Source organism: Gorilla gorilla, chromosome 11, assembly GCF_029281585.2.
Source record: "Gorilla gorilla gorilla isolate KB3781 chromosome 11, NHGRI_mGorGor1-v2.1_pri, whole genome shotgun sequence".
Taxonomy (NCBI): domain Eukaryota; kingdom Metazoa; phylum Chordata; class Mammalia; order Primates; family Hominidae; genus Gorilla; species Gorilla gorilla.
Genome location: NC_073235.2, coordinates 38,907,707 through 38,928,915, shown reverse-complemented (window position 1 = coordinate 38,928,915; position 21,209 = coordinate 38,907,707). Strand labels below are relative to the sequence as shown.

Below are 21,209 nucleotides of genomic sequence, written 5' to 3'. Positions count from 1 at the left end.
TGAGTCACACCCTCTCCAGGTGTTCTCTCCCCTTCTCGGCTCACAATCCCTTTTGTCTTTTAAAACCAGATGAGACAAATGTGGTATTATTCTCTTCAATAATTGGGTTCCCCTTCCCAAACTAGCAAAGCCAAAAATCTACGAGGAAGAAAGCATGTGGTTCAAATTGAGAGCGTGGGGGGAGTGTAACTGCTTAGAGGCAGTTGGGTTGCTCCCAAAATAATCATTACTACAAAGGCGAATCAGTGCTTGAAGATTTGCTCCCCGCTTTTGCACTAATTAGTGTGCAACGGGGAGCAGGAGGATGAGACACAAACAGCAGCCACCAGCTGCGAAGATTTGTTATGTTAATTAATAACGTGATTAGACAGGAAAACCACAGGCAGGTCTGATCCGTCCCCGGGTGCCCAGACTGGTCCTGAAAGACCCAGGGAATGGGAGAGGAAGAGTCACTGTCTCCCCTTGGGCTGTCCTCCTGCCCCCACACCAGGGCTCCGCACTGGAGCCCAAAGAGAGACGAGGAACCCTCACATCTTTTCAAGTGGGCACCAAGAAGCAACACCCATTCCCAATCCCAACACCTGCTTGAGGTCCCTGGAAACAAAATTGCCTGGAGAGGATTCTCTCACCGCCACAATCATTTTGCTAGCTCAAGCCACCACCAGAAAGCTTTCCCTTAGTGTCATGCTGTATTTTATGTTGCCTTTAAGTGTAGGTTTCTAAGAGAGGATAAACAGGTTAGTGAGCAGAACACCAAGGGGAAATGTGGAGCAGAGTTGAGAGTCAGTGATAAAGAATAACGGAGCTCTATTATTAGTGAAGTCACTCTGCTTTTAAAAGGGGCTTGCACGTCTGGGCAGCCATTAAGTGCACTCAAAAACAGCTTGATGTGCTTGCTTTAAACCTGTTCATTTTTTTCTTCAACCACAGAAGCTGTTGTGCCAATATACCCGCTTCTTGAGGTTGTGAAGGCAATTTTTCTGCTTGCTGCCTTCCCTCGTGTCTGGGGGTAGCTGCAGCAGGCTGGCAAATGCTATGACACCAAGTCCCCATGCGGTGCCAGGGGCTAGAGCCCCTATAGTTGCCTCCCTTGTTCCCTGGAAATTGTCCTTTCAAATGCAGGCAGCTCCACTAGACGCTGGGGGACGTGCCATTGGAATCATGGGATTTTCTAGTGGGAAGGCAACTGTGAAGCAGCAGATGACCTGGCAGACCCCCTTCGGAGGTGATGGAATGACAGAGTGGAGCAGTGATGGTACAGAGGCACAGATGAACAGAAGCAGAGCCAGACAGGAGCTCAGGGCTCCCACACCTGCCCCTGCACACTCTCTCGGCCATGTGCTGAGGGAGTCTGATTCTGCTCCCGTCCTTGTGACTTGCTTGGGAATCTCCATGTGTGCCTCTGGTTGGCTTCAGCAACCTTGGAGAGGACGATCCAGGGCTGGAAATAATTTCTTCATTGGGTTCACATTGCTTGAGGCTCTGCCCTCCACCAGAGATGAAGCTAAGTTCTGGGGACACAGAAGAGGGAACTCATAGTCTAGTGGGAACAGCAATCCACAAACCAAGAATCCCCCTATGATTGCCATGGCAGAAGAAGTGGACACTGGGGCCCTGGAAAGGAAGCAGTAGGCTGCTGTCTGAGCTGGAAAAGCCTCCCTGGAGGAGGTGATGTTTGTGCTAAGCCACAAACCCCTTCTCTGAGCAATAACCTATTCCCTGGTCTTCCTGGGCTGAGGGCACTAATCCCACTCAGGATTTCAGCACCTTCATACTCGCCCTTTGGTTGCTTGGGACCCAAAGCTCTGCCCTCCCGGGAAAGCCTTCTCATCCTTTCTTATCTTCTTCAAAATGTGCTTCCTGTTTTATTGGAAAACATTCTAAGACTAGATGGCGATGGTTGTACAACTCAATAAATGTACTCACTGAATTGTACACTTGAGTGAACTGCACAGTGTGTAAATGATACCTCAATAAAGCTGTTTTTAAAAACTTCCAAACATTTTTTATGTTGTAGCATACAAAAAAAAAAGATAGCATTGGTATCATACCCTGGGTAAGCTAAAGGAAATTTAGGGTTTGGTGAAAAAAAAAAAAAAAAAAAAAGATCGTTATACTTTATATCATTATAAGAAAAGTAAAATGTAAAAGTTTCAGAAAGGTATTAAATTTTGAATTTATATAAAATTTCCAAATAAAATATTTTCAAATATTGAAGTGGATAAACTTGAATTTGTGTCCGTGAACATACTTTGTACAACCTCTCTGCAAGGGATAAGGTGCTCATTCTCTTGGGGGACACAGGTTGGAAATGGTTCCACGTAATCTTTGAACAACACTTCTTCATGGCTATCCCTTTAAATTCTTGGTGGTCTCCCTCAACAAGAAACTTTACTCACACAAGGAGGTAATACAAATTTTTAAATCATTTTTACAACCTTCAAAAATCTACACTGAAATTACAATGAAATAATCCAATAACTCTTTTCTTTCATTGACATATAAGGAATATTGACATTTTTGTGATCATGTAAACAGATTTCAAATTCAATCAAATTTTTCATCCCAAGTACTTCAACATAATGATAAACATGTACATTTGCAAAATGTACATGAATTATTAGGATAGTCAGCCTACACAGAGCTGGCTTAGATGCCACTGAAAGGTATAGAAGCTACAAAAATACTTATCCAGGGCATGTGAAGACACTTGGAGTTAATGCCCACCAGGATACACTAAGCAGCCCACGCCTTGCACAACCTACCCTGCTCTCTGGACACCTGCAACGCTGGCTCCTCCAGCCACTTTCTAGGCCCTCATCCTCAGTGGGCAGTGGTGGTCCTACAGCCGCCTTCCTATGTGGATGTCCAGGAAATAGGGCAAGTGGTGGATGGGTTCAGAGCAGGACTGTGGGGCATGTCCGTGGACCCCACTCCATTCAGATGCCCTGAGAGACACCTGAGACCCCATCTATCACCCCAAGGGATGAGGAGATCCTGATCTTGGGGGCACAGGCTGAGCTGATGCCTGAGAACACCTCTTATGTTTGAACTCCCAGAAAACCTACCAGCATTTGCTAAGTCTTCAGCCACCCTGAGACAATAGTCACTTTGAGGGCTTGCAGGGAACTCCCTGGAGAGGGAATGTGCTGCTAGTGAGAGGAACAGGGGGTTAAAAACACAAACTTGGAAAAATCTGTATTTAAGAAGTGGGTGGACAAGTACCAGCTTGGAGAGAAAATAGAAGGGGAGGAAAACCAAATGCTGAGCGATCACAGAAATCAAAGGCAGGAAGCAGTTAACCAAAAGAGGGAGTAAAGTCTTAGGAGGAGGAGGAGAAGTGAGGCTGTGGGAAGTTGGTGGAGCAGCGGGCATCTCAGAAGACAGAGGCTCAGGAAAGAGGTGTAAAGTGGGGAGTTGGGGGTGCAGCCTGGTAACCTCGAAAGTCACATGGCAAATGGAAGCATGGCTTTCTCATTTATTGGCTCAAGGGAAGGAGCTTATGAAGGGCACAGCTGCTGGTGTGGGGGAAAAGGGAGACTCAAGGACCTGGGAGGCATGAGTCAGGGATCCATAAAGAAAGGTCTTCCTAGGAAGGAAAGCATTGCTGTGCCTCTGACTTGGGAGAAAATGTTTTCCTGATGACAAAGAGGAGACTCAAGGAGCCAACAGCCACCATCTAATCAATTGGTGCAACAGATGGAGACAGCTGGTCCATGGCAATGCTCCTTCATTATTCATGTGCCAGCATTTTCTGGACAGCTGCTATGTGCCAGGCCCAGAGACAACTGAGACATGGGTCTTTTCCATTAGGAGATCAGAGTAAAGGGGAAGAAGTGAAGTATCAGATCATCACAGACCCAGCAGGAATGATGGGGAGATTACAGAAAGCAGCCGAAAGTCATGGAAGGAGCACCCACTTAGAGGGCTAAGGCAGGCTGCCCCAAGGAGGCAGAATCCTAGCCAAGACTTAAGGAGTTAAACAGGAGGGGAAATGTTCCAGGTAACTGCCCAGGGGCAAAATAGAGCATGGTCATTTGGGAAGTGAAAAGTTCAGTTTGGATGGAGGGTGGATGGCAAAATGTAGAATGGTGAAAGGCGATGGCTCAAGAGATGAGGCAGGAGCCCTGTCATGAGGAAGCTTGCTGCCTGAGGGGTTGTGTTCTGCCTATGGCTCTTCCCAGACTTTGTAATAGAGAGGGTCAGCTAAAGGATAAAGTATTTCTCTGTCCTTCTTGACTCTTAGGACATAGAGATCCATAATCTACAGAGAAAAATAATGAGGTATTGGGACTTTCAGATGAAAAGGTGTTTAGAGCAGCTGGACAAAGTGCTCCCAGAGATGAAAGCCTTTACAGACAGCATTAATTGTATTTAGTAGTTAGTTGTCCTTGTTCTTATCTTTATTTGGAAAGGATTATACAGAAAGCATAAAAGCCATAACTACTTTTCTTTAAACACCATTTTGGTGTCTTATTTCTCTGCTCAAGAATCTTCTGTAGCTCCCCAGTGCCTTCATCATCAAATCGGAGCTTCCCTGTTTGTTAGGATTCTCCATTTTTTTTCCTAATGCAGACCTCTCCATCAGCTATCTCAACATCAACACATGTATTAATTGCCTTAAAAGACAAAGACCCTGCGCTATGAATTTACATATTGTTGTTTGAGGGAGTTTCATAGCCTAAGAAAGCAAAAAAGTGTTGGAAGAGTGGGACTGCCTCAGGAGTTCAGAGAAGAGAGTACCTTGAGGTGCCCTACACCCCATCCATCCCTGACTCTGTGCCTTTAGACAAGGCTTGAGGACTGTGGCTGATAAAGGAAGGGACATCAATGAAATAAGGAAGAATACCTAATCATGAAAATGGAGAGTCTGTAAAGCATCATTGTAAAGAGCATGAGCCCAGAAGCCACACATCAAGTGACCTTTAGCAATTTGGGTAACCCCTGAGCCTGTTTCCCACCCATAATAAATCTGATGATCATATCTACCTTGTAGGGTTATTATGGAAAGTAAGTTAAATAAGACACTGTATGCAAAGCACTCAACACAATGCCTAGCAGATAGCTGTCAATCAACAGTAGCTATTAATGTTAATTTTATTCATAAAGACCATTGTGAAAAAGGGTAGAGGCATGGTAATTAGATGTCTGTCTTAGGGATGTACTGTGTGGGCTTGTAGCCCCTGCTTTTCTACCTAGCAGCTATATGGCCTTAAGCAAGTCGCATAAACCTCTCTGTTCCTCATTTTCTTTATCCATAAAATGGGAATCATAGCATCTACCCCATATGTCACTGTAAGAATATTAGTGTGGTACCAGCACTGAGTCTAAAAGGAGAAGGAAACTAAAGTCTAGAACAAGGCGAGAAAGAGAAAAGCTGTGCACCTCTCTCTAGGCTTAAATAGCTGCTGCCTGCCCTCAGTTCTCAGTGATGTCAGCATGTAAATGGACAGACAGTGGAAGAGAATACAAATCCCAGAAGTAGATCCAAATACATGTGGAACATTATGACATCCTCTCAAATTAGCAGAGAAAAATCAACTGTTCAATAAACGAGGTTGGGACCATCGGGTGTCCATCTGAAAGAGCTGGCTCTGCCTTCGTCCTCTCCAATGGGGAGGAGTGAACCTAGCAGAGAGGAACAGGAATGCGCCAGAGACGTTTGCTGTCCATGCTTTGTCATCTTTGAAGTAGCACCTATTCAAAAGTATTACCCACTCTAAAAAGTCAAAGAAAAAAAGATAGATAAATAAATAGTTCTCCAGAAGTGATGAAAGATGGATTGTCTGGGAGAAGGGCCAGGAATCCCAGGAGGAGGTTGGCTTCTCTAGTAAGTACATGCACCCTTCTTCCAAGAGGCTACAAAACACATGCACAGCCAGGGACAACAGTGCAGAAGCTGGAAAAGGGCTCTAGGGGACTGTGCGGCCCCTCTCACCTATCATTGTACTTTGGGCCAAAACTTGAATGCAAATTCAAGCATTACTTGGGAAGGGAATACGGTGTACGTGCCTACTTTTCTAGATCGGCAGAGATGGGAGCTACTGAAAGAGAAGGACCCTGGTCGTGGAGGTTTGAGGAGGTACTGGACACAGGATCTGGGGATGCCACTAAAGCTGTCAGAGCCATATGAAGCCAGAACAGTGGCAGGGCAGAGGGAGCTGATGGGATCTCAGAAAGAAGCCCTAAGCATTCCTTGAGAGAGGGCAGGGAAAGGAGATGTGTTTCCCCAAGTTCATTCTTTTGCTAGGACTCGTATTTAAGGAGCCTGGTCTTCCAAAGATGCTGGAGGCTGCATGTCATGGCCTCAGAAAAAGCTCTCACCCCCCCCTTGTCCTCAGCAGTGATTTAAGTTCAATTGTACAACTAGCATCAGTTGACAACACTCTCCAGATCTGAAAGACAAGTCTGGCCCTTCACTCCCACTGAGTCTACCCAGGGAAATTATCCATCCTAAGGCCCCCTTCCTAAGTGTGCTTCTGACAAGCCTTCTCCCAATTGTCCCAGCCTTTGATTTGTATTTGTACCTCCCACTTACACCACATCCTAAGAGGATTCAACTCAAGTGTAACCCTGAATGGGTTACAGGTTACAAGCAAAAAAAAAAAAAGTGCAAAATCAATGCAGCCCATAAACTCTCATTCCCTTGCCTCTTCGCACAGCTCTGGAGGTAAGAGTCTAACTCAATTGATGCAGAATTCACTGCTGAGGAATTTTTTTTATTAACTTTTCTCCTGATTATAAAAGGAGAACTCTATTTCTTGCCCTTCTAGGTCTTACCCTGTAGATTAGACACAATGACAGCATCCTCACAGAAAAACCAGGAAATACGGAATAAAATATAAGAGAAAGAATTCAGACACCAATTATCCTACCACCCAAGATAACAATATTATTGTATTGGAGTGTGAATTTCTAGTCCTTTCGATAAAGCATGGTTGATACAATTTAAATGATATTATATATTGAGTATACTGTTAATATGATAATATCAATATCAAATTATATTTTGTATCACTTGCCAATGGACTTAAATTCTGTATAATTTTTGGTGGTTACATATTATTCCATCCTAAGGATATGCTGATATGCTGAAATTTATTTGACCAATCCTATAATAGATGCTTTTCAAGGTCAATTTTTTTCTAATATAAATAATGGTATAATAATAACATTTTGCCTGAAGCCTGACTCACCTATTAGATCACTACCCTAGGATTAATTCTCAAAATTTAAGAATGCAAGGCCAAAGAGTAGGAGCATTTTTAAGGTGATGTGTAATATCACACTGACCTCAAGATAACTTTTACCCATTAAACTCCCCCAACCCACTATAGAACTTTTGTTCTCTATATCAAACTTTGAACCACTTCCCAGATGAGCCATAGCATTCAAGGCTGGAAGAAAGGTGGTATCCTATGAGAGTGTCCCCACAAGATTAATCCATTTGTCTGGAGAAGCAAATCCGAAATCCAGCCAGGGCCAAGGAATATTGTAGGCATGTGCTTTTTGAGCAACACTTCCATTAACCCTGTTTCTGGTATCACCTGTCTAGGAATCCACGTTAGGGGCTTCCCCCTCCCCCAACACTAAATACTTGGTATATTTTCCAACATCAATTCTGTTTCTCTGACACCAACTGGGTATCCAACAATCCAATTCAATTATAACACTATCAGAATTAGCATAGACCCCACAGGTTAAGGGCTCAGTCCCACAAGACTGCCCCACTTCGAATGCCACTCACAAGTCCAAGGTTGCCAGTTGCACTTCTGACGGAACAACTATAAATTTAGGAGATCCCACAACATCCACCTTAGGTTCAATAATTCACTAGAACAACTCCCAGAACTCAGGAAATCTCCTTGCTATTACTCATTTATTACATAACCCAAGATTCACAGGGAGGGTATGGAGAGTAGGGGCACAGAGCTTCCCTGCCCTCTCTGGGTACACCTCCCTCCCAGCACTTCAGTGCATTCACCAACCCCACAGCTCCTTAAACACGGTCATTTATGGGTTTTTATGAAGGTTTCATTATGTAGGATGATTAATGAAATCACTGACCATTGGTGATTGGGCTCAATCTCCAGCCCTCCTCTGGAGGTCAGGGTGGGGCTGAAAGTTCCACCCCGTAATCATGGCTTTGTCCCTCTAGTAATCAACCCCTGTACTGAAGTTATCTAGAATAGGGATTGATCACTGGAGGTTGACTCAGCCACCAGTCATTCATAAGCATACAAAAGAACCAGTTCTGGCTGGGCACGGTGGCTCATGCCTGTAATCCCAGCACTTTCGGAGGCTGAGGTGGGCAGATCACTTGAGGTCAGGAGTTCAAGACCAGCCTGGCCAATAGCGGCAAAACCCTGTCTCCACTAAAAATACAAAAAAGGTAGCTAGGCATGGTGGCAAGCACCTGTAATCTCAGCTACTAAGGAGGCTGAGGCAGGTGGCACGACTGCACTCCAGCCTGGATGACAGAGAGAGACACTGTTGCAAAAAAGAAAAAAAAAAAAAGTCAATTCCAAGAGTCGTGGGAGCTCTGTGCCAGAAACCAGAGACAAAGACCAAATGTTTATGTTTTATACCACGTTGCCCCTTCCCCATTTTGTTTTGTGGTGGATATGGAGCACTACCCACTCCCAACCCCAAGGGTCAAGCTTAAGAGCCAGATCCAGGCCTGGCACAGTGGCTCATGTCTGTAATCCCAGCACTTTGGGAGGCCGAGGCAGGCACATCACCTGAGGTCAGGAGTTCGAGACCAGCCTGGCCAACATGGCAAAACCCCGTCTCTACTGAAAATATAAAAATTAGCTAGGTATGGTGATGCCCACCTGTAATCCCAGCTACTTAGGAGGCTGAGGTGGGAGAATTGCTTGAACCCAGGAGGCACAGGTTGCAGTGACCCAAGATCACACCACTGCACTCCAGCCTGGGCAAAAGAGCAAGATTCCATCTCAAAAAAAAAAAAAAAAAAAAAAACTGGGTATATACCCAAAGGACTATAAATCATGCTGCTATACACATGCACACGTATGTTTATTGTGGCACTCTTCACAATAGCAAAGACTTGGAACCAACCCAAATGTCCAACAATGATAGACTGGATTAAGAAAATGTGGCACATATACACCATGGAATACTATGCAGCCATAAAAAATGATGAGTTCATGTCCTTTGTAGGGACATGGATGAAGCTGGAAACCATCATTCTCAGCAAACTATCGCAAGGACAAAAAACCAAACACCACATGTTCTCACTTATAGGTGGGAATTGAACAATGAGAACACATGGACACAGGAAGGGGAACATCACACACTGGGGACTGTTGTGGGGTGGGCGGAGCGGGGAGGGATAGCATTAGGAGATATAGCTAATGCTAAATGATGAGTTAATGGGTGCAGCACACCAACATGACACAGGTGTACATATGTAACTAACCTGCATGTTGTGCACATGTACCCTAAAACTTAAAGTATAATAATAACAATAAAAATTAAAAAATAAGAAAAACAGATTCAGGCCAATCAGTGCATCAAATCCAGTCTAGGAGATTTGGCTACAGAGATTGGTCCAGGGTTGAACATACGACATGATCAGACCCAACGAGTCACGATGAGACTTTAGAATAAGGAATTTTCATGCTTTTCCATGAGAGATGAAGCTGAAAAAATGCAAGATCTACACCTGCTATAGGCATCTCTTACTACCACAGGGAAGAGCCTAAGAATGAATCACGATGAAAGAGAAGAACCTAGTGATGGTGAATCAAAAAGAACATAAGTCCTGATCAAGCATCTAAATCAAACCTTCCCAGGCTTTTCAGTCACATGAGAACCCCCGTGTTGCTGTGGCTGGTTTTGGTAACATTTTCAGTCGTGGAACTCTAAAGAGCTTTAACAGCACAACGTATCTGTAAATGCTGACAATCTTGGAAGGAAGGGGATCTGGTTCAGAAGCAGGACACATGAGTAAGGTCAGAGCCAGGGCTCACACCAGAGGTGGGGGCCAATGGGATGGGAGCCAGGCAAACACACCTGGGGGCACCTGACATGCTAGAGGTGTGCCAGGCCCTTCTCATCACAGACACCAGGGGCAGGCTGAGCAAAGGCAGGGAGATCTGTCGGCATGTTTGCAAGCCCTTGAAACCACTGGGTCTGGGATTCAAGACAATTAGGGAATCTGGGCAGAAAGGCAGGAGTAAGGTTCCAAGCAAGAGTGTGGACAGGTGCTGAATGTGTGGCACAAGGTTAGGATTTGGGCAAAGAGAATACAACAGGAGCCTGGGGCTTCTGCACCCTAGGAATGCAGCCCGAATCAGTGTGGCACTGACAGTAATTTTTTTTTCCTTACCTTCATCCTCTCTGAAATCCCAGAGTCTACGGGAAGACTGAACCTCCTGTGGTATGAATTAAATACGTTCATCTATGACGAGTGGAGCAAGTTGGGTGGGTGAGAACATCAACAAACACTAGTCACAGGAGTCCCCTAAAGCTAGGCTGAGAGCTCCTTGAGGACAAAAGCCACATCTTGTTCAGGGAAGTCACTAGCCCCACAAGGAAAGGCAGGAGGAGCAGGACATGTGCCCATTCTGCAGACACGGCTTTCAGCCCAGGAAGAGAAAGGATCACAAGCACAGCATGGGTAGCAGGAGACACCGGACTTCAAAGGACCCAAGGCAGGGGCCGTTGGTTCTTCCACACTCTGGGCCCTCTATAAGTACAGGAGCATAAAGCTCACAGGTGAGTCTGATGCCACAGAGCATCTTGTTATCACTTAAAGCAAAACACTGGTCAGGGCCAATGGTTCTCAAACTTAAGTGTAAACCAGAATCACCTGAAGGACTTACTAAACCACAGATTGCTCAGCTCTACCCCCTAGCATTTCTGATTCCAGCAAGCGTGAGGAGGGTCCTAAGAACCTGCATTTCTAACAAATTTCCAGGTGTAGCCAATGCTGCTAATCTGGAAACCACATTTGAGAGCCATACCCTAGGCACGTGTTTCTCAACCCTGACTGTACGTTAGAGTCACTGGGGATTCTGATTTAATTAACTGAGGAGGGGCCCAGACATGGATATATTTTTAACATCCCCCAGGTGAGTCTAATATAGAGCTAGGCTTTTAAAAATAACTTGTTTAGGGCCAGGTGTGGCAGCTCATGCCTGTAATCTCAGCATTTTGAGAGGCTGAGGTGGGTGAATCATTTGAGATCAGAAGTTTGAGACCAGCCTGGCCAACATGGCAAAACCCCATCTCTACTAAAAATACAAAAATTAGCCAGGCATGGTGGCACATGCCTGTAATCCCAGCTATTTGGGATGCTAAAGCAGGAGAATCACTTGAAACCAGGAGGCAGATGTTCCATTAAGCCAAGATCATGCCACTACACCCTAGCCTGGGCAACAAGAATGAGACACTGTCTCAACAAAATAAATAAAATAAAATAAAAAATAACTTGTCTAGGTGCCAAACCAATTAGATGGGTAAAGAATAGCCTTCAACAAGTATTGCTGGGACAACTGGATATCCACATGTGAAAGAATGAAGTTAGACCCCTTCCTCACATCATATACAAAATTAGCTCAAAATGGATCATAGACCTAAATGTAAAAACTACACATATAAGTTACACCAAATGTAAAAACTATACCATATAGCTATTATTTAAAAAATGAAGTACTGATACATGCTACAACATGAATGAACTTTGAAAATAGTATGTAAGTGAAAGAAGTCAGTCACAAAAGGCCACATTGTATGATTCCATTTATATGAAATATCCAGAATAGGCAAATCTATAAAGACAGAAAGTAGACCAGTGACTGCCCAGGGCTGGTTGGAGGAGAGCGACAGGGAGTGATTGCTAGTGGGTAGGGGTTTTTTGGCGGCGGGGGGTTGGGGGGGTGATAAAAATGTTCTAAGCTTAGATTGTGGTGATGGTTGCACAACTCTGTGAAGATACTAAATACAATTGAACTCTACACTTTAAAAAGGTGAATTGTGTGGTATTTGAATTTATCTCAATAAAATCATTTTTAAATGTTCTAGGTCTTTTGGAAAAATACTATTAGTGATGTTTTATAGGACAAAGACCCTGCCATATTTTTTTATTTCATTCACCCCCAATACCCTGAGAAATGTGAGACAGGGAATTGTGATTAGACTGTACATAACGGAGGAATACAGTCATTATTCATATGGACTAGCTGCCTGCGGACTGACCCAGAATTACAGAGCCATTTGACTGACAAGGAAACTGAAACATGGAAAAATTGAGACTTCCCCTATCACAGGACCAACCAATGGCAGAAGCAGCCTGGAATGGAGTGCTTCCTCCTCTTCCTGTTCCTCCACTTTAGCCATGATCTCTTCTTCCCAGAAATGACAAGGTTTATCTGCCACATAGAAGCTAAGGAAGAACAATTGCATATTGATCTTCAAAAATACGCTGTCAAAATAGACAGATGACATACACATTGAAACACCCTACCTTCCTGTATGCATTGTTTCCAGGAATGGATGCTCTATGAAGGCTTGAGCCATTGCCCACCCAGGGTCACACCCAGGCTAACATCTAGGCTGAGCTAGTGTGCAATGACTCTGGATATAATAATCATATATTTCACCTCCCCAACCCAAACCCAAAAGACACCCACTCTAGAAACACATCTGAGAAACACCTGGAGCAATGCTTCTCAACCTGTAACAGAAATCTTGTTAAAATCGATGTTCTGGTACAGTAGGTGTGGAGTGGGGCCTGAGATTCTGCATTTCTAACACATGCAGGTGACGACCATGCTGCTGGTCTGGGAACCACATTTTGAGTAGCAAGGCCCTAGGACTGATGAAGGCGGTTTGCAAATCACACTTGAGAAACACCATTCTAAAGTCTCACTGCAAAAGAATTTTCTATTTTAGTCAATCCATACCCAGGGTTTTTGTCATGGCTTATTAACATTCCATGGAAAATGTTAGTTGATACAATATTTCACTCATTAAGATTGTACTCCCTTCAAGCCGCTCCACTTAGCACAGCTATTCACAAAGCAGAATCAGCATCAGCTGGGAGCTTGCTGGAAAGGCACATTCTCAGGCTATGCCCAGACCTATTGCATCAGAAACAATTAGTTTATGTTTGAACAAGCCCTACAGGTGATTCTGGTGCTCAATAACATTTGAAAACCACTATCTTAGAGTAACAGACAGTGTCTGAATGTGGCCTCCCAGACTCTCTACCCTCAACCCCCCTGTACTTTCTGTTCCTCCAGTGTGCTTTCAGGACTTCCTAACTGCTGTTCTTTTTACCTGGTAAGGCAAAGCAGAATTTTTTTTTTTTTTTCAGTAAGAAAAGCTGCTTTTCTGAGCAGGCACAGCACATTATCTCAGTTCCATAACTTGAGGAGGCCCACAGTGCCTGGGCCCTTTGAGGCACTGGCTTCTACTTCCTCCCCATGTGAGCCCTGGGGACCCAACACTGTCCCAGGCAGAAGAGGAGTGTCAAGGCCTCTCAGGGAGGATGTAGAGCTAAGCTCTGCTTGCTTCCTCACCTTCAAGAGCCAATGCTTTTAGAAGTTCTCCTACAATCTGCATTGGGGTAAAGTCACTTAGCGGGAGAGAGAGCCCAGGCAAAGTGAAACTCATGCAGTGTGGAGGTGAAGGTTGACCTGGTGACCTAGACCCCAAGCCCATCACCGTGGCACACCGTGCTTGGGGACTGAGGGCCGAGCACACATGTGTCTTGCATTGGTACCTTGGGGCAGCGAGTCTCCATTGTTATGTCCTTGGCACCCAGCACAGTGCTGGTACAAAGAGGAATACAGTCATTATCCTTGTGGACTAGCTGCCTGCAGACTGACTCAGAATTACAGAGCCAGCATCTTCATTTGACTGACAAAGAAACTGAAACACGGAAAAATTGAGTGACTTCCCCTGTCACAGGGCCAACCAATAGCAGAAGCAGCCTAGAACCCGGACCTTCACACTCCAGGGCCTTCATCCCCACACTCCACACCCAGACAAACTCCTCAAGGCTAGCCTTCAGTGCTTTTCTGTCAGAGTCAAGATACACCTGGGATAATGGTGCAGGGTCTGAACTTTTTAAAATTAATATTAAATTTTGGTGTGGAGAAAGGGGGTCACTGAAACAAGTTAGTTATTTCAACCCAAATTTATTTTTAATCACCCTAGGTCTTTATAAACTCCCACTCCCAGTACTAAAAATGTTGCTAATAGAATTGCATTGGCATTGGACTAGAGATGGCAGACTAGTCCATAGTCCAATTTCCTGAACTAGAGTCAAGTGTGAAGAGCTAGTCAAAATGAAACATGGGATCAGGGCTTATTTCCCTCAGCAGTTCCCCATTAGTGAGAAGGGGTGTGGCTGACAATCTTCATGGCTGGGCATTGTTTTGGAGGTTTTACACTGGAGAAAAGATGTTATTTGACACAAGGTCAAACATGCATAGGAAGAAAAAAAAACTTTTCTTAATAAAAAAAAACCTTGAATAAGTATAAATATTGATTGACTCCAGACAAGTGCCTGGAAATAAAATGATTTTCTAAAATTACCAGAATGCATTATTTATTGCACATGTCACTGAGGTAGGAGAATAGTATATTAGGAAATCCAGAGAGTTATCGAATTTTTAAAAAGGGACAGGTTGAGACTCAGTTGAGTATTGCTGACAAAGGCTTCCGAATTCCTCTCTGAAGGTTATGAGGGCAGCCTCTCTATGGAGAGACACCACACCCAGTTGTAATGACAACATGCAGAAGGACTCAGAGGTCACTGACACTCAGGAAATCTACTCCAAAACAGAAAGAGCACGCCTTCCAAAAAAAATAATAATAATGTCATTAGCAATTATTGTAAACCAAAAATAAAATTCTAAGCAACCCCCCTGCCCCAACCCCACAGTTGCCTGAATAGACTCCTTCCTCTTGGCCTGGGCACTCAAGTTAACCTGAAAGACTGGTTCACTGGTTCAGGCCATGACAGGAAGGGAGAGTCAGACATGCCTCATTATGCCCTCCTCCCTTTCGGAATTCAGGAAAAGCCAACCAGCATTAAACATCAACACAGACCTTAAGTCTTATAAGAAACATTTATAATCTTTTCTCTCTGAAGCCTGCTACCTAGAGGCTTCATTTGCATGAACAACTTTGGTCTCCACAATCCCTTATAATCCAGACATTCCTTTCTACTGATAAGAACTTTTTCAACTAATTGCCAAAAGCAAATTTTTAAATCTACCTATAACCTGGAAGCATCCCCCCCAACCTTGTCCTGCCTTTCTGGACTGAACCAATGCATATCTTAAATGTATTTGATTGATGTATCATGTCTCCCTAAAATGTGTAAAACCAAGCTGCCCCCTGACCACCTTGGGCACATGTTCTTGGAGTCCCCTGAGGGCTGTGTCATGGGCCATGGTAACTCACATTTGGCTCAGAATAAATACCTTCAAATATTTTACAGGGTTTGACTCTTTTTGTTGACATTATTGTTCTATTAAATAATCTTACAGTATTTTTCCAACTTTTTAAACTATAAAACTTTTATATTCATTATCAATTTGCCCTCACAACAAACCTATAAAGCATACGGACCACATGATGTGCCAGTTTTCTTTATGGAGTACCTACCATGTGCAAGGCAAACAGCGACATGACAATATAGAACAAGACAGATGTGTTCCCTGCCTGTATGGAGCCGAAAGTCTTGTAGGAAGTCAGATGTTTAATGAGAGTTCCATATGAAGACAACTTTTGTTTTTTGTATCCATCATTCAACAATCACTTATTAAAAGCCTGCTTCATCCCATATGCTTGCCAGGCACTGAGACCCAAAGATAACAGAGACACAGCCCTACCTATAGAAACTTCCTGTCCCTGCCTGTAGGAACTTCCTACCTAGTCAGGAAGAGACTCCAAACAAGAAAACAGTGCTGGGGCAGGGGAAGCAGGGAGGAGGGCATAGGGCAGGAGCACAGATAATTTCATTGAAAAGGAGCTATTTGAGCTGAATATGAAAATAATTTGTGGGACTTTTGCTTTTAGGAGGAAAAATGTCTTCTGGGCAGAAGAGAGAAATGCATGTTATGCTCGGGTGTGAGGGAGATTCGGGGGTTTGGGCAGCCCTGGAAAGGCTGTGAAAAGAAGGGGTGCTGAAGGTGTGGCCACAGGGGCCAGCTGGTGCAGGGGGTAGAATTCCCATTCTACAGAGGTGAAACATCATCTGGGCAGGTGTCTCACCAAGGCATTCATATAATCAACTTTCACTTTAGAAAAAAGAATCCTATTTCCAAAGTCGAGTATGGACTTAAGAGGGTGGTCACAGAAGTGAGGCCAGTTGGGAGTTAAAATCTACAATAGGATCATTCAACAAAGTATTTTTGTAAAAATAACTACACAGGGAAGTGAAAGGATTAATAAATCTAGGGTGATAAAACTGTACACTAAGCATACTATTTGTTATTTCATGTAATTTGCCCAGCATCTTTACTAGGAAGGTCTTAGTATTCCCATGTTATAAATTAGAAGACTGGGGCACAAAGAACTCAGGAAAATTTCCCAAGGCCGCATGTCTAGTAAGGAACAGCAATCTGAACTCAAAGTCACCCGGCCCATCACCATACATTGCACGGAGTAGACACTCAGTAAGGGTCTGTCATGGCTAGGTGGGCAAGTGTTAGTTGCCAAGTGAGGAGTGAATATTGGGGGTTCTAAGGAGAAAGCTGTTGGAGTGGTTCTCAACCAGTGGGCATTTCACCTTCCAATCCCTGGAAGTGTCATCCAGCCTCCCTGTCTCCTGATGGAGAAACCTGAGGAACAAATACATAAACAGCAGTCTCTGGGACCATCCACCAAAACCTCGTTTACTGAACAAAGGGTAAGGGAAATGGTTGAGAATCAGGCCACGGGGACAGAGCCTGTGGATTCTGGCTGGGTCCTCTCTTTCCACCCACTCTGTCTGCTCAGCAGGACCATACATCACTTTTCCCCCAGACTGTTAATTAGAGAGACACCCGCCACCCCAACACAACACGGTAATTATGAAAACAGAGCGCTGTGCACAACATAACATGGAAATGAAGTGACATGCCTCCAATTAATTAAACTTTCACAGCTCCAATCAGTTTTAATTAGAGAAGCTATCCTTTTCACTCTTCTCTTGATCAATACATGAGCTTTGCAATACATATACATATTTTTAATCAATTAGCAAACAGAAAAAAAGAATGAGAGTCTATTGCTGAGGGTTCCATTAATTCTTCCACAAGCCATACCGGTGTGCACCGTCCATTTTTATTTTCAGAATTTACAAGGAACGCTGGATTTGAGACCCTGCAGCTTGTTTCCAAGTTTAAAAGAAAAAAAAAAGAGAGCTGGGAAATGGCAGCCCCATTGTTTCCTTTTATTATTCTTGTTTATAGACCTAGATAATGCTTTGCACACTCCAGAAATTAAGAAAAGCTCATAGAACAGTGTCGGCATAAAAGCCCAAAAGTTGTGTTTCTTCACATCATCAGTATACCACCTGTATACCTTTGACCAAAGAACAGCTCTTCCTATCTGGGAAGGGCATCCTTCTTGACAGAGCATTCAGCTTTTGGAGGGCTGTCCACAGCTCAATGAAGACCAGATGAAGGAGACGCTAGTCCTTCGGATCAGCCAGCAATTGATGGGGTCACACATACAGCAGGCCAGATCAGCCTCATATAAGGTATCGTCAGCACCACCCATCTGATGCTTCAAATAGGCTGCAGTGTGCTGTGTTCCTGGTCTATCTCCGGGTGAATTTTTAAATCTCAGCATCAGGCAAGTGAGAAAGTCATAAGAATGGAATAAACACACTTTAGTAACCAGGGGAGTCAAATAGAACAGAAGAAATGAGGTGCAGAATGGGTTGGGCAGCTCAGGAAGCTGAAGCACAGACTGAGACATACAAATAAGGGTATTTTATGTTATAACCACTGTCTGCACATTAAAAGTACTAATCTGGGTAGTAATGAAAGCAAAACAAACCCCGTAGATAACCCCTGCACAAGATGCAAATAAGGAACTAAAGAGCACAGGCTGGCAAATGTTGAAACCCCCACCTTTGACAGACATAGCTAATGAATCACAGCACCCTTTCACACCAATTCGACATGACTTGGGACATTATATCAGTTAGTTTGACTTCAGCTGCACACAACAGAAATCTCGACTCAAATTGGGTTAAACAACATGGAAATGCATTGTCTCGCGTAACAGGAATTTAGGAAGGTCAGAAGAAGAGCGAACTTTAGGGTTAGTTGATTTGGGGGCTAAATTAAGTCATCAAGGACCTGGTTTCTCTCCATCTGTCTCTTGTTTCATCCTCAAAATTGGCTTCATCTTTAACGTGATTGAAAGATGGCTACAGCAGAAATCATATCCAGGAAGACAAGTTCCAGAGAGATAATCTTTCCCTACCTGTAGGAGAAAACTGACCTTTCCCAGAAACCACCAGCAGGCTTCTCCTCACATCTCAGTGTTCAGAGTCAGGTTGTTGCCCTTTCCTCAGTTAGTCACTGGCCCAGGGAAGGAGATGATAGACTCATCCATCTGGGCTGGAATGGATGTGAGGAATAACCATAGTGTGTCCCCTATAAAAACCTAATTCTTTATAACATTATGGCACCCACTACCAACTACTGATCAAATTGGAACCAGAGAGAAAATGTTCTTGGCCTTCCTTGGACTGGAGAAAGAATCAACAGTGGGGATACTAGTAAGCATGGCTTAGTAAGGGTGAGGGAGTGACAGAGGAAAAGGGGATATCATTTTGATTGCAGAAGGATTTGAGAATGAGTTCTTGGGGTTGAGGAAAAGCCTAGTGCCCCTTATCCCCAGAGATCTGGCATAGCCTACCTAAACTTATAAAGCAAAAGTCTTCAGTGGATGTGATACACGTACAGGGAGCTATTGTTCCATATCATGGAAGAGAAATTAGGTTACTGTGTACACTTCAGGGAAGGAGTCTAAATCAGTTGTCATCTTACAAAAGAAAGGTGAAATAGGAATCATAGATCCAGAATCCAAGACCTCAGAGAAAAACACAAGCATCATTCATGAAAAAGACATCCCAGGGTTGTGGTACCTAAAGGAGAAACATGTGCCAATCTCTTTCTGGCAAAGACCATCATTTTTCTTAGAGGCAATCTTAAAGACCCTTCTCTCTTGGTTTAAGGTAGGAAGGAAGAACCCAATAACCCCCACTCCAAAAGAAATTCTTACTCTCCCATCTCTCTCCAACTCTTCCCTTCTCTCACCTATCACCTGGAGGTGGTGATGGCCTAGATTCCATGGGGATGTTCTTTTAGCAGGTCCTGCATGTAGAGAGTTTGGCGCCTGTGTTTAGAATGTGAGGATATCTGTCACTGCCACCTATTGTTTTCAACTTTGCAGCTTCCAGTGATGTCAGTGGGGTGGGGGGGGTTGGGGGGGCATATTCAACATTCTAATTCAATCATCATCATCAAAGACTAAAGGAAAGGAGAGAGAAGAGAGGTGAGGTTAGGTGAACATAGTATAAATGAGTTAAATCCTCATTTTTCATAGTGGGAGTTAAAAATATTATCTAACATTCATAAACCAAGAAATAGAACATATTATAAAGAGATAACCACCAGAAGAATTAAATCATAAACAGATCAAAGCAGGGGCTAGGTAGGGGTATTGACAAGGCAAGAGACTGCAGCTTCCCATCACAAGCTCTTCTGGACTACCTCCATTACTTTAATAAACACTTAAAATATCTGAGAAGATAAATATCTGTTCACTCTTGTATTCCCACTGTCTGACATGTAGTAGGTGCTCAATATTTATTTATTCATTCATTCTTTCTGAGAATGAGTCTCGCTCTGTCACCAGGCTAAAGTGAAGTGGTGCAATCTCAGCTCACTGCAACCTCCGCCTCCCAGGTTCAAGCGATTCTCCTGCCTCAGCCTCCCAAGTAACTGAGATTACAGGTGCCCGCCACCATCAATACTTTTTTGTTTTGTTTTGTTTTGAGACAGAGTTTTGCTCTTGTTGCCCAGGCTGGAGTGCAATGATGCGATCTCGGCTCACCGAAACCTCCACCTCCCAGGTTCAAGCGATTCTCCTGCCTCAGCCTTCCCAAGTAGCTGGGATTATAGGCATGCACCACCAAGCCCGGCTAATTTTGTATTTTTAGTAGAGACGAGGTTTCTCTGTGTGGGTCAGGCTGGTCTCGAACTCCCAACCTCAGGTCATCTGCCCACCTCGGCCTCCCAAAGTGCTGGGATTATAGGCGTGAGCCACCGCGCCCGGCATCAATACTTATTTGTTAAATGAACCAATGATATGTTCCAAATAAGAGCAATGGTTTGGCGAGTGCCCAGCTATGTAGGTGACAAATCTGTGCTTCACCCCTTAGAGCTGAACCCCCCGGCTTTCTTAGATGAGTTGGTGTCAGATCACCTGTACATTCAGCCCTGGTCTCTCTTTCTGGACCTAGTCTCTTACGAACTTAGAGGAGCAATTTTGAATGCTCTGTCGACTTGAAATTTTGACATCAGAAAAACAACTTTGCTTGCTGATCAAGTCACACAATTTTACAGTTCTCCATCAAATAAGTCCCATGACTTACTCTGGGTGTAGACCAGATACCCAGCTGAATGGCAGCATTCAGAACCCTCAACATGAGTAATCTACACACGGGGAGATCTTTATGGGAGAGTCAAAGGTAGCTGTGTCATCTGGAGCAGTCTAGCAACTTTACCTAGTGGCCTAATGCCTAGACATAATCAAGTATCTAGGACAAGTTATGCATATGCCAACTTGGTCAATGTAACCTGCCCAAGTCCCCCACCCATTCATGGACATTGACTAAGAAATGGGCATTGACCAAGGAACATTTTCAATAAGTGATTTTCCTGAGGATTTATGGGGAAAATTCTCGATGGTGATAGAATGTTCCTCAAAAGAGCAATCGAGGCCGGGTGTAGTGGCTCACACCTGTAATCCCAGCACTTTGGGAGGCCAAGGCAGGAGAATCACTTGAGCAACGGGAAAACTCCCTTGAGGATCAGTATGCTCCTGACAGGTCATGTTCTTAAGTTTCCCATTGATGGTTTCAGGAGATCTTTAAGTTATAAACAAGTATGCTAACATGTTGATTTGCAGTATCTATTGGGCAGGAGCTATCTGAGCATTAA

The 21,209-nt window shown here is 43.9% G+C and overlaps 1 long non-coding RNA gene across 1 annotated transcript; it reads right to left on the bottom strand.

Annotated features, from left to right (window-relative positions):
- Positions 1 to 676: 676 nt before the first annotated feature.
- Positions 677 to 19,398, bottom strand: LOC129532060 (uncharacterized). Its single transcript, XR_008677656.1, has 2 exons — positions 19,302 to 19,398; positions 677 to 1,511 (listed from the first exon to the last, which is right to left on the bottom strand). It is a non-coding gene; the product is annotated as an uncharacterized lncRNA (long non-coding RNA).
- Positions 19,399 to 21,209: the final 1,811 nt, after the last annotated feature.